Consider the following 14,740-nt stretch of genomic DNA (forward strand, 5'->3'; position numbering starts at 1 on the left):
CTGGTCTCCTTCCTATCAGAAAGATGTTGTGAAACTTGAAAGGGTTCAGAAAAGATTTACAAGGATGTTGCCAGGGTTGGAGGATCTGAGCTACAGGGAGAGGCTGAACAGGCTGGGGCTGTTTTCCCTGGAGCATCGGAGACTGAGGGGTGACCTTGTAGAGGTTTACAAAATTATGAGGGGCATGGATAGGATAAATAGGCAAAGTCTTTTCCCTGGGGCCGAGGAGTCCAGAACTAGAGGGCATAGGTTTAGGTTGAGAGAAAAGATATAAAAGAGACCTAAGGGGCAACTTTTTCATGCAGAGGGTGGTACATGTATGGAATGAGCTACCAGAGGATATGAAGGAGGCTGGTACAATTGCAACGTTTAAGAGGCATTTGGATGGGTATATGAATAGGAAGGGTTTGGAGGGATATGGCCGGGTGCTGGCAGGTGGAACTAGATTGGGTTGGGATATCTGGTCGGCATGGATGGGTTGGACCGAAGGGCCCGTTTCCATGCTGTACATCTCTGTGACTCTATGACTCTATGATCACTCATGCACCTATTATTTCTAGAGCTACTTCCTTCATTACTCTGGAATCTAGATTATCAGGCCCTGAGGATTTATCCATCGTTAACCCCTCAATTTTCCCAGCACCATTTCTCTACTAATATTGATCTCCCTCAGTCCTTCCCTCTCACCTAATCTTGCATTCTCCCACATTTCTGGTGTCTGATTTGTATCCCCTTTTGTGAAGACAGAAACAAATTATGTATCCAGTTGCTTAGCCATTTCTTTGTCCCCTATTATACACTCCCCCATTTCTGTCTATAGGGGACATACATTTGTCTTCACCAATCTTTTTCTCTTCACGTACCTGTAGGAACTCTTAGTGTCAGTCTTCATATTCCCTGACAGCCAGCGTTCGTAATGTATTTTCTCCTTCTTAATCAATCCCTTGGTCCTTCTTTGCTGAATTCTAAACTGCTCCCAATCCTCAGACCAAGTATTTTCCTTGGCCAATCTGTATGCATCTTCCTTGGATTGGATATTAACTCTAATTTCTTTTGTAATGCATGGATTTGGCCCTCTTACCCATTTTGCTTTTGCTCAGGACAGGAATAAACTGTTCTTGCAGTTCCCCCATGCATTCCTTGAATGTTTGCCATTGCCTATCCACTGTCTTCCCTTTAAGTAACTCTCCCCAATCTATCAAGGCCAACTCATGCCTCATATCTTCATAGTTTCCTTAATTAAGATTCAGCACCCTCGTCTCCAAGTCAACTAGCTCACACTCCATCTTGATAAAACATTCTATCATGTTATGGTCACTCATCCCCAAGGGGTCTCACACAGTTATATTGGCAATGATTCCCCTCTCATTACACAGTACCCAGTCTAAGATGGCCTGCTCTCTAACTGGTTCCTCCACATATTTGGTCAAGAAAACCTTCCCAAATACACACCAGGAATTCCTTCTCTATAGCATTGTGGTTAATTTGATTTGCCAATCCATGTGCAAATTGAAATCACCCATGATCACCGATATTCCCTTATCATATGCATCTCTAATTTCCTGTTCAATGCCATTCCCAACATCACCACTGCAGTTTGGGGGTCTATATAGGTGTTTATCCCCCTGAAATTTCTCTACTCTATCCATCCAGAATCTACATTGTCCGAGCTAATATCCTTGTTGAAACTTTATTGCTGGAACAGCACAGCAGGTCAGGCAGCATCCAGGGAACAGGAGATTCGACGTTTCGGGCACAGGCCCTTCTTCAGGAATGAGCAGAGAGTGTTCAGCAGGAGAAGATAAAAGGTAGGGAGGAGGGACTTGGAGGAGGGGCGTTGGAAATGTGATAGGTGGAAAGAGGTCAAGGTGAGGGTGATAGGTCGGAGTAGGATGGAGGCGGAGAGGTCAAGAAGAAGACTGCAGGTCAGGAAGGCGGTGCCGGGCTGGAGGGCTAATATCCTTTCTCACTATTGAATTAATTTCCTCTTAAACCAGAAATGCCACTCCACCACCTTTTCCTGTTTGCCTGTCCTTCCTAAATACTGAATACGCTGGGACAATCAGTTCCCATCACTTGTCACCCTGCAGCCATGTCTCCGTAACCCCAACTATATTGGACCCACTTACATTTATCTGCACAATGAGTGCATCCACTTAATTGCAAATGTTCCGCGCATTAAGACAGAAACCCTTTCAGCTTGTCCTTCTAACATTGTTTGTCTGGCTCCCAATACTTTGTCAATTCCCCTGTTTGAATTTTGTTCTTGGCTTCTCTGTCTATCACTTTTCTTATTCCCTTTTCTACCCTTTGTTTTTTATCCTTGCTCTCTCTTTCTCCGACTCCTTATATTGGTTCCCATCCCCTGGTATATTACTTTAAATCCTCCCCAACCACTCTGGCCAACACTTCCCCTTGGACATCAGTCCCAGTCCTGCCCAGGTGTAACCCATTCAATTTGTACAGGTCCACTTCCCAATATCCCAGAAATCTGAATCCCTCCCCCCCACACCATCTTTTCAGCCACGAATTCATCCAACCCCTCCTATCATTTCTACTCTGACTGGCATGTCACACTGGCAGTAGATCTCTACCTTTGAGGTCTGGTTTTTGAACTTTCTTCCTAGCTCCCTATATTCTGCTTTTAGGACCTCATCCCTTTTTAACCTATGTTGTTTGTAACAATGTGTATAACGACCACTGGCTGTTCACCCTCACTGTACTTACAGATAGTATAAATAGGTCATGCTGGCCAGAATGACCTGTGCCCAGTCCAAGACATCCTTGACCCTGGTACCAGGGAGACAACCTACCATTGTTGTTTGCAACCACAGAAACACCTGTCTATTCCCCTTACAGTTGAGTCCCCTATAATTATTGCCTTGTCACACTTTTTACCTTCCCCTCTGCAGCACAACCAACCGTAATGCAACACATTTGGATGCAGCTGCTTGCCCCTGAGAGGCCATTCCCCTCAATCCAAAATGATGTATCGGTTTTGCAGGGGAATGGCATCAGGGGATTCCTGCACACACTAGGGAGGTGATGGCCTCATGATATTATTGCTGGACTGTTAATCCAGAGCTGAAATATGTTTTGCTGGAAAAGTGCAGCAGGTCAGGCAGCATCCAAGGAGCAGGAGAATCGACGTTTCGGGCATAAGCCCTTCTTCAGGAACCTGTTAATCCAGAGACCCAGATAACCTTCTGGGTACCCGAGTTTGAATCCCGCCATGGCAGATGGTGGAATTTGAATTCAATCAATGTCTGGAATTAAGAATGTATTGGTGACCATGAAACCATTGTCAGTTGTGGGGAAAAGCCTATCTCGTTCCCTAATGTCCTACATGTGACTCCAGACCAACAGCAATGTGGTTTAGTCTTAATAATCCTCTGGAGATGAGTAATAAATGCTGCCCTCGACAGTGACACCCTCATCCTGTGAACGAATAAATAACCTGCCTATCTCTCTTGCTCTATCTGGTGGTCACCTACTTCCTTCCTGCCTCCAGAGTATGAGCCTGCATTGTGACCACCTCTCTTTATGTGTTATCCACTCTGAGCCTGCACTGTACTGACAGATAGGATAAATAGGTCATGCCGGCCAGGTACCCTAACCTGATCTCGTCACATTTATCACCATTTGGCCTATATCCCTCTAAACCCTTCCTATTCAGATACCCATTCAGATGCCTTTTAAATTTTGTAATGTACCAGTCTCCACCACATCCTTTGGCAGCTCATTCCATACATGCACCTCTGCATGAAAATGTTACCCATTACATCCCTTTTAAATCTTACCCCTCTCACCTTAAATTTGTGCCCTCTAGTTTTGGACTCCCCTACCCTGGGGAAAAGACCTTAGCTATTCACTCTATCCATGCCCCTCATGATTTTATAAACCTCTATAAGGTCAATCCTCAGCCTCTGATGCTCCAGGGAAAATAGCCTCAGCCTATTGAGCCTTTCCCTATAGCTCAAACCCTTCACCCCGGCAACAACTTTGTAAATCTTTTCTGACTCACTTCTAAATAGTTGCACAATGACTTTTGGATATATATTATTGAATTATATGAATCATAATCCTTCACTGTTACTGGGTCCGAATTGTGAAACTTGCTCCCAATAACAGCTTTGCTGGAGCACATTCACTGCTCAGGCTGTAGCAGTTTGAGGAGACGCACAACCAACTTCTCAAGGACAGTTAGGGGATGGTCAATAAATGTCAGCCTTTCTAGTAATGAGAATAATCAATTAAAATCAATCTCACTGCTGTTTTTGTTGAGAGATTATTTAGAATCCAGGAGTTGTGCATATATTGTACAAGCATGTTGTAAATGAGAATACCTTAATTGAGCATTATTATGGGTCACACCTCATTACCCTTGTATGATGGCGATGTAGTTTACTGTATCCCATTTCAAAGAATAAAATTAAATTTAATGGAGTGTGGCATCTTTACACTTGGCAAGATCAGTTAAAACAGGCTCCCCTAATAACTGTGCTCTGCTTAATTATTTCCCTCTTCAGATGTAAGCTTTCCAATTAAAGTTTGTAGAGATCTCTTCAGAGTTGCCTCTATAAACTCACAGCATAATATATACCAGTCATAGCACTGCCCAAGGTCCACTACAACTCGCTTTCCCTTCACTAGTGAACCTCAGCAAATTTGGTGTTTCTTGTGGTTCAAGGCCTCACTCAAGATATCCCAAAACACCTCAGAGCACTTAAATACTTCTCAAGTCTTGCCACTCTTGTAATATAAGAAATACACCATTTGATTTGCATAGAGCAAGCTCCCACAAATAGCAATGTGATCATGACCACATTTTCTGTTCAGTTCGGAATGGTGAATATTGGTGAGAACACTATGGATACTCCTTGGGTCTTCTTTGCAATAACACTGTGCAATGTTTTATATCTGCACAAGGGGGCCTACGTTTAGCATCTCATCTGATAATTGACACCTCTGACAGTAATGCTCCCTCAGACCTGCACTGCCTGCTCAAGTCCCTGGAGTGGAACATGAACCCACAACATTCCAACTCCAATGCTGAAAGGACATCAACTGAGCCACGGAGAATGTTTCAGAGACATCAACCATTGTCCTACCAGTACTATCCCAGGTGCTCTTTCTGATCTAAAGCAACAAACCAAATATAAAGGGAAGGCCAGGTTTTCTGATTATGGACAGAGTGCATCAAAGATTCACTGCCCTGGTTCCTGGGATTGCAGGACTGATGTATGAAGAGAGACTATATTGGTTAGGACTGTATTCACTGGGGTTTAGAAGAATGAGGGTTACCTCCTAGAAAGCTACAAAATTCTAACAGGACTAGATAGTATAAAGGCAGGACGGATGTTCCCAATGACCAGGAAGTCCAGAACCACAGGATCACTCTTTAAGGATACAGGATAGGCAATTTAGGACTGAGTTCTGATAGGAGAAATTGTTTTCACCCAGAGAGTGATGAGCCTGTGGAATTCTGTCACAGAAAGTGGCTGAGGCCAAAACATTGAATGATTCCAAGAATGAGTTAGATACAGTCCTTGGGGCTAAAGGGATCAAAAGATATGGGGGAAAAGCAGGAGCAGGGTGTAAGCAAAACCATCAGCTATGATCACAGTGAATGATGGAGCAGGCCTAAAGGGCTGAATGGCCTGCTCGTGTTCCTATGGAACGCTGTGGGATGTACCTACGTCACAAGGACTGCAGTAGCCCAAGAAGGCAGGTCACCACCATCTCTCTAAGAGAGTTAAGGATAGGCAGTAAATGCAAACCTAACCAGTGACTCCCAAATCCCATGAATTAATAATAATAGTCAGGATGATGTCAGCTTCCAGATAACAGGGAAAGGGACAAATTCAAATACATGATCTGCACTATAGACCTCTGACTCTATTAAATATATTCAGTGACATCCAAGTAGGTGCTACGCAAAGTTAACTAATCTCAAACTATCAGATGGAGAGCTGCAATTGAATGACCTCTGAGTAAGGGGTGGGATGGTGAGAAAAATTCTCATATAGAAGCTTCTGAAGAAGGGTCAGTGGACCTAAGACACTGACTCTGCTTTCTCTCTCCACAGATGCTGCCAGACCTGCTGAGTTTTCCCAGCAATCTCTGTTTTTTTTCATATCGGGGCTTCATTGGGTTAAGTTACGATGCTTCTATGTGGAATAGTTCAGTGACGTGCTGTCCTCAGCAACGAAGGACAGACTCTGGGCAAATAGTTAGACCAATGCAGCCCTCCTCGATATATAGATCTGGTATTAAATCGGTAAGAGGAGCAGGAGAAAAGAAAGAAAGAAAAGATTACCAAAGTAAAATAATTCCCAGATTCCTGTTGGGAAATCCAGAGAGTTAGGTGTGCATATCAGTGCTGGAATTTTTATAGCATTGGTGAACTCCTTCAGTTGCTTTTTTTCACCATATGTTGAAATTCTGAAGGGGTTTTCCCCTACTCCACAGGCTCCTCCTGAATGTTACCAAAGATGTTCTTCTCCCAAGAAGCAATGCCCCACTTCTGTTAGGATTACTGCGAGGACTGAAGGAGGAGCATTTCAAACCTGATTGTAAAGCAAAAATGTTCCTCATTTATCCCCCACACCCCACCCAAAACTCCACATCCCTCCACCCACTGACCCCCGCCCTTCACCACCCTCCCCACATTCAGTCTCTTTATCCTTCACTGAGATAAAGTTCCCTTTTGTTTAACTGACCTTCTGAAGAATGTGCAGGTGGGGTCAGCCATTAGGGACTTGCTACACTGTGATCTTTCACCACTGGGCTCTCCGTTCTATTGGGGTCAGAGATAAGCATCATTGTTCAACAGTATGTACAGTAATTACTTATTACCTAGAGTTTGGGGAGTGTCTGTAATTCCTGTTACAGCTGTACACAGTCTGCAAAGGGGTCAGTGGAGGTAGGAGGGAAGGAAACAAAGAACTGTATTCTGGAAATATTTTGTTTCAAATTCTTAACCAGCGATTAGCACGATGGAAAAACAGGAACAGTGTCTGATGCCTCAGTTGATTAATGTCTTGCTCAATGTGAAACTGAATATACAGAGCAGGATTCCTGGACAATCCTAGCTCTGTGCTCATCTCAGCCAAATCAAAACTAACAAGGTGACTTGAATGGTCCCAGCAAACCTATGCTAAAAGATTTAATTTCTTAAAAAGTACTGATTTCTCTTGTCCGTCCCTTAGCTACTTGTGTACCTCTCACCCAGCAATATTTGACTACTTGCAAGTTGGCATGAAGTGTGTGGATTATTTATTAATTTTTCACAAGATAAATAAGATTTTGTCTGGATGTTGTAAAGTGCTACGGTGCCCAACTATGTAAACCCCAACCTCTGGTCATTCTGGACATTGCTCTAATGCCCTCCCTACTCAAATAGCTCTGAAATTACAGTTCCTTCCACCCCCCCAAAAATCCCAAACCATAAGGAAGCCTTCCTTTTCCAGTTTTTACCAGACCTGATGCCCCCATCTGTTTCTGAGCTGTCTCGATTTCCAATCTCTCCCTCAATCACAAATCTCGTTCAAACCTCTGAAGCCCATAGCCTACATCTCAAAACAAGCTGGAACCCACAATCTACCCCATCGTTTCACATCTTGCCCTACCACTCCTTTCTTACCTGTTGGTCCAAAGGCCATGAGCATGATCAGAACATGAATGGCAGAATAGAATTACATTCATTTGTGATAAAACATCTACTTACACATGGTTATAACCAAAACAGCTAAAGTCAAATTAAATGGGAGGTTGGGATGTTCTGGTTTGTAAGGGGGGGGCCGGTGTTCATTGGTTTACAAAGTTAAAGGATATGTCCATATTGTGGGGCATCTATTTAAGTAATGATACCTGGGAGCACAGGAAGGGACAATGTGTGCAAACATAAAAGAACAGCAGCAATTAGGGTCAACAGGAAAAGGATGGTAAAAAGACTGTATTCATGCATGCTTCATCAATCACTCACACACCTTTATGAACTCTCTCAGAATATTATATTCGACAGGTGAACAGGCTTGAGGAGTTGACTTGCCCACTCATGCTCCTAGTTCTGACGCTCTTATGTTCTAATCTCTGATCCAATTACAGCACAATTCTACACTTCAATGCTACACCTTGGGGTACCCCCTCAATGTGATGCTGCAGCAAGAACACAGTGTGCTTTCGGTGGCACGGTGGCTCAGTGGTTAGTACCGCTGCCTCACAACGCCAGGGACCTGGGCTCGATTTGACTCTTGAACGACTGTCTGTGTGGACTTTGTATGTTCTCCCCGTGTCTGTGTGGGTTTCCTCCAGGTGCTCTGGTTTCCTCCCACAGTCCAAAGATGTGCAGGTTAGGTGGTTTGGCCATAATAAATTTCTCATAGTGTCCAGGGACGTGCAAGCTAGGTAGGTTAACCATGGGAAATGCAGAGTTTTTGGGGATTGGGTAGGTGCTGGGTCTGGGTGGGATGCCTTCAGAGGGTTGGTGTGGACTCGATGGATAGAATGTCCTCCTTCTAAGCTATAGGGATTGTGTGATTCTATGCTCAAGGACAAATACCCAGCCCAGAGACTGACCAGGCTGCATCTCTGGGCTGTTTGCTTGCTGTCATACTCTGAGCCTACCTGGTTGGTCACCATATTTTTGTCTTGCATTGCCTTGCTTGTGCTTTCTCCACTCAGCTGGAGATACCAAGTTCATGTTACTTTGCTCTAACTGTGTCATTTTGCTCTCAAAGCCAGGGAGCTTACTACGGGTTGTCTTCAGGCCTCTATCCAGTGCAGCATAGGCTACCCTAGGGGCTCCCAGCATGTTAAGTCTAGGGCAGTCTCTGATACCAGTCCAGTTCCTGCTTTGAGTAACCCATATCCTCTGTTCAAATGACAGTCAGCACACCATCCACCTTGACACCACCGGATGAAGGAGCTGCGTCCGAAAGCTAGTGTGCTTCCAATTAAACCTATTGGACTATAACCTGGTGTTGTGTGATTTTTAACTTTGTACACCCCAGTCCAACACCGGCATCTCCAAATCATGCCCAATTCTGAACTGTTTTGCTCCTTGAGTGAGAGAGGCAGGTATTACAGAGAGAAGAGTGGGTGACACCGCTATTACAAAATAAAAACAGAAAGAATCGTGAATACTCTAGATTAGAAACAAGCACAGAAACTGTTGAAAGCTCAGCAGGCCTGGCAGCATCTGTGAAGAGAAATCAGAGTTAACGTTTCAGGCCCAGTGAGCCTTCCTCAGAACAATTCTAAGGACGGGTCAGCGGATCTGAAACGTTAATTCTGATTTCTCTTCACAGATGCTGCCAGATCTACTGAACTTTTCCAGCAACTTCTGTTGTTGTTTTTGGCACAGCCATCACGGGTGGCACAGGCAGAGAGTTATCCCGAGGGAGTGAGTTGGCCATGTAGGGTGCATTCAGGGTTAGCAGGGTGATGGGCTGCAGTGAGACTGTTGCAGCATGAATCTTGGGTAGGAGTGGGTCCAGTGTCAGAGAGAAGATGGTGGCACTGATGCTGGTGGACTGCAAATGGCTATTGAAATTCTGTCTACAGTGCTGGGAATTCCTCCAGACAACAGACTGCTCTAACCTTGGACCAGGCTGGCATGGTGTGGTCTCCACAGATAGTCATAGGTCGGGGTAGGGGAAGTCCTGTCTGCGCATCACACCGCTGGCAGAAAACCATAACCATTCCTGTAAAACAGGGTGTCGACTCCCCCCTGCTTGCCATGTCTGGGACAAACGTCAGGAACCATGCAGGGCACGTCAGGACTGAGTACTTTTCTGGATGGACAACGGGCTTTTAAAAAATGCCCATGGCATCAGGATTCCTGTCAATCCCAGGATCTCCAGTGAGTGGCACTTTGCTCTGGGAATGGTGTGTGATAAGTTGGGGCAGAAATCACATGTGTTTCTCATTGCAAGGGATTAAACACCAATTGATGCGATAAGTTTTGTCAAATATAACGAGAAAACTCGTTTGGCTTCGTAGCAAGAATCACTCCATCAAGTTTAGCAGAAGGAGAGGTGAACTTATTGAAACATATAAGATTCTTAGGGGACTTGGCAGGGTAGATGTTGTTTCTCCTTGTCCAGAGAGTCTAGAACCAGAGGGCATAATCTCAGAGTGAAGGGTTATCCACTTAAAACAGCAATGAGGAAGAGTTTCTTCTCTAAGACGGTAGTGAATCTGTGGAGTTCATTGTCTGTTGAAGCTGGGTCATTAAATATATTCAAAGTTTAAGAAACATGTTTAATCAGTAAGGGAATCAAAGGTTATGGGGGAAAAGGCAGGAAAGTGGAGTTGAGGGTTATCAGATCCGCCATGATCTCATTGAATGGTGCAGCAGATTCTATGGGCTGATTGGCCTGTTTCTACTCCAACATCTTACAATAAGGGAATTGTTGTAGATTAATGGGGTGAACATCAGGAGATGATATCATGAAGATGATACAATGACCATGACAGACATAGAAGAAGTTAGAGAGATCAGAAACTCTAACCTCGTGTGAAGAGAATCTTGCTGTAAATGAAGAGTTCTTACATGAAAAAGACCATGGACTTAAAACAACAGCCCCAAATCTAAAAATACTAAAATTAATTATGAGCAGTGATAACATGCAACAAAATCAAGAACAAGGTGGTTCATGCAAACGATCATAAGTAATTTACGTTTGTAAGAAGCTGGTCAGTGTGTGACTGGTGATCTACAGAAACAAGCAAGAAAATGCCTTCATACTGAGATCTTATGAGAACAACTTTCCACAATATTCTGACAAAATGGTACATCCCTTCCATAAGCACCTCACAAAAAAATGAACAAATAATACTCCCTAACTTGTAAGGGTTACCTAGGATGACCACTAAATGTAATAGGATCCTCTTTGGTTAGATTTGTTGCCATTCACACTTCTGGTAATACTAAGAACTAAATAGTGAAGCAGTAACCACAACATGTCTTCAGCAGAAGTGACACATGCTTAAGTTATATTAGCTGGTTTAGTACTTGGTAATAATGAACATGCTAAGTTAACATTTAACTGCTTATCAACGTTAGCATTAGGTAAGGGACAGTGCTATCTCTTAACAGATACAAGGCTAGACCTAAACTACCTTTAAAAAACAGTCATACTGGCCTCAAAACATTCGCTTTGTTTCTCTTTCTGCAGATGCTGCCAGACTTGCTGAGTTTCTCCAGCACTTTCCATTTTTAATCCTAGACTTCTAGCATCCACAATATTTTGCTTTTATTCAACTCACTCATGGTAGCACAGTGACTGAAATCTGGCAAGTGGTAAAACAAATTACAACTGACTAGCTCCCCTCAGATATAGTCATTTATAGATCAGTAGGTGGAACTATTCCAAAACTTATAAGTTAACCCTTTCTGGCCAACTGCCGTGTACAAAACTAACCTGGTCCTCTTTAATCCCAACAGGATATTACCTACAGCTCTGTATCCAGGAACCACAACTTGTATCCCAGCCAGCATTTTTCATACAACCACATATTATTAAAACAGATCACTTATTTTAGTGTTGATTGTGAGAATTTACAGGTTGAAAATTTGTAAAATGCTTTGTTAGTGTAGTTGCTGTAGGAAACACAATAGCAAATTTGCACACAGCAGCATCCACAATGGAAGCGTGATAATGATCAGATACTTTATTCTATTGATGTGGATTGCTGTAATGCAGGAAGTGGACCCTATGTTATGAATAAGGAGAATTTGGAAACATTTGGCTTTGCCATGTTTTGGAACTGCTTCTACTGCAACACAAATAGAGGGTTGTCACTAAGCAGACAACAAGCTTAATGAACAAAGCTGATAACTGCTCTAAAGCCGCTCCATGGCCCCTGATGTACATCTGGGATTGAAAACCACCCTGACAGAAGAAGACAAAAAAATCCAGACTTGTGTCGTCCTTACTGAGAACAACCACTGGAAATGCCAACTTGGTGCTCAATTGTCATGTAAAGACAATGTTTGGATTGCAAAATCATTTATCATTTAAAAAAATTGGTGCTCACAGGTTAGGATTACTGAAAAGATCAACTGTGCCAGAAACACATGTACCAATGACACATTAAAAACGTCTCCGTCACTTCACCTGCTAGGGTTTGCAATCTGATTGGGGTTTCAAATTCTGAGGCATTTCAGGTGTGTAAATCAAGCCGGAATGTAAATGTGTTTGTAGCAGAGGGATTAAGACTGGGGTCAGGTGTCAGGGGTCAGAGTACAATGGAATGTATTTGACACCCGAGAACCCTACCTGTGCACACAGGTGGAAAAGATCTATTCACAAGCTTATCACTATCAGATAGTCATATAACTGACTGTCTGTTCCCCAATCTCACACCCCACCTCAAAAATGGGGCAGACATCTCCAGCAACACCCCACTCACCAAGAATGAAAATCACTCACTATCGCCCAGTTCAAATGCATTTCTAAGCAAAAGTTACCAGGAACAGCAGGTGTAACTGGTTACTATTTAAACATTCAATGTCTGTCAGTCAATAGTTGCCCTGTTAATGGAGTCATTTGTTTAAAGGCAATATTTACTGATCAAACCAATTCATTCCGTATCTATCTGACAATGTTTGTTTAAATGGGATCATTGGATAATGGGAACCTTTGCATGGCCTGTGGGGCAGCAACATTCCACCAAGGCATTCTTTACAGCAATAACAGATGAATGATGCCTGGCAGAGGAATATTGTTTCTTAATTGAGAATAAACAGAATCTTTGCATTTTCTTCAATTTTTCCTGAAAGCAATTAATCGTGACTTTCTGCATATCCTGATCACCCATTATCTGTGTGCTTATTGAGCTCTGCGACTGCCAATCCAACAATATCTCAAATTTATAATTCCCAGGATTGCATTCAAGTCTTTGCATGGCCTCACTACCTCCACTGCTCCACCACCCCCCAACTGCCACTCCCTATCCCTGCAAAATCCTCCAGTTTTACACAACTCCAATATCTATGCTCCCTTCTCTCTTACATACACAACCATTGGTAAATCTGCATTCACCTGCCCAGTTGCCAAGCTCTGGAGTTCGCTCCCTAAACATTGCCACTTTTATCTCCTTCTTTAAAAATCACAGAATCACAGAAATGTATGTTAACAAAGGGAGGCCTCTGGCTCCACATATCCATGCCAAAACAATCTTATTTCCAGCTATTGGTCTGCAGCCCGGTGTATATACAACAGTACAGCAAATCAAGAACACATCCAAATAATTTTTAAAGGTACCTGTTTGAGGCAGGTTCATATTCTCATTATTGTCTGGGTGAAAACATTTCTGAAATTCCACTTTAATATTACAGAAAGTAGTTTACATTTCTGCCTCTTGGTTTCTGACCATCTGATCTCACAACTTTAGAAAATTCAATTAAATCTTACCACTTTCTCTGTTCCAAAGGAAATAGTTCCAACCTACATAGACTTCCTGCATGGCTACTCTCTAACCAGCAGCAAATTTGTCAACTCTTTACCACAATCACAACATGTTAGCGATGTTATGACACATGTGGAGCAGGTAGGACTTGAACCCAGGCCTCCTGGCTCAGAGTTAGGGATACAACAGCTGCAACAGAAGAGCCATCCACATCCATTCTATATCTATGTTGCTAATCAACCTGCTCAGAGATATTATTATACACCTCTGGAGCAAGTGGGATTTGAACCTGGTCCTCCCCTGAGGTAGTGTCATCGAGGGCCCAATACCCAATCTGTAGTGTGGGGACTATAACTATATGCAGCTGCAGTCTAACTGGTGTATTGAGAAGAACTTCCCAGTTTTTTTATTCTGTGCCTCAATTAATATAGACTTTATTTTATTGTATAGGATGTGGACATCGCTATCTATGCAAACTTTGTACCTAATACTTCATTGTCCTTGAGAAAATGGAGGTGATGCACTTTTTTGAACCACTGCAGTCCCTGTGGTGTAGATGCATCCATAGAGCTGTTGAAGATGGAGTTCCAGAATATTGACCCAATGAAAGTGTCCCATAGGTGCTATCTTTAATATGGTCTTGAAGGAATGTCTGAGACCTAATAGAATGAGGGAACCTGTGATGGATATATTAACGAATGGTTAAGAAGTTTTGAATTAGTTATGTAAATATAGGGAGTTAGTAGATAGCGAGGTGCAAGTTTTATGGTGTGTCATTAACCGAAATAAAGCTCCATGGAGCTTTTCAAGACTCTTCTTATGTATAACATTGGTAGCAGAGGATGGTTGAGCCAAGATTGAGAGCATGATTATCCACCCCTGTTTTCTGAAAATGAGTCTCAAGACCAGTGAAAGAATTAAGTTACAATATGGACCTGGGCTGCTTCTACCAAAGAAAAAGCAAGCTTCAGCTTTAGCATTTTCATTACCAGACAGAAGCACAATAAGAGTTTTTCAGAATTGGAGCCTGATCATTTGAACATGGATGAAGATTTAGACAGATGGGTAATTTTCATGGACAAAATTCATCTAAAAGATGATTTATTGACTGCTTATGAGGGGTGATCAATCTGAAGAGGTCACGGACAATATTTGGGTGGATATGGTGAGTTCTACAGTCAATACCAACACACACTGTGATCCTAGCTCTGTCAGTATCCCTCACCAGCTGAGACATCTGGATAGTTCTCAAGAGCAGAGGCATTAATGGATTTTATATCACTATCTCCCTATGGCTAATCACCTCGCCTTCATCAAGAAG

General features: G+C 42.9%; 1 long non-coding RNA gene across 1 annotated transcript in view; it reads right to left on the reverse strand.

Moving 5' to 3' along the window:
* Window positions 1-14,740, reverse strand: part of LOC122540606 — a 33,498-nt gene that overhangs the window by 3,226 nt on the left and 15,532 nt on the right. The window contains exon 2 of the long non-coding RNA XR_006309360.1: window positions 6,723-6,799. This is a non-coding gene — a long non-coding RNA (uncharacterized LOC122540606). The remainder of the gene's footprint in view (window positions 1-6,722; window positions 6,800-14,740) is intronic.

Source organism: Chiloscyllium plagiosum, chromosome 35 (assembly GCF_004010195.1).
Source record: "Chiloscyllium plagiosum isolate BGI_BamShark_2017 chromosome 35, ASM401019v2, whole genome shotgun sequence".
NCBI lineage: Eukaryota > Metazoa > Chordata > Chondrichthyes > Orectolobiformes > Hemiscylliidae > Chiloscyllium > Chiloscyllium plagiosum.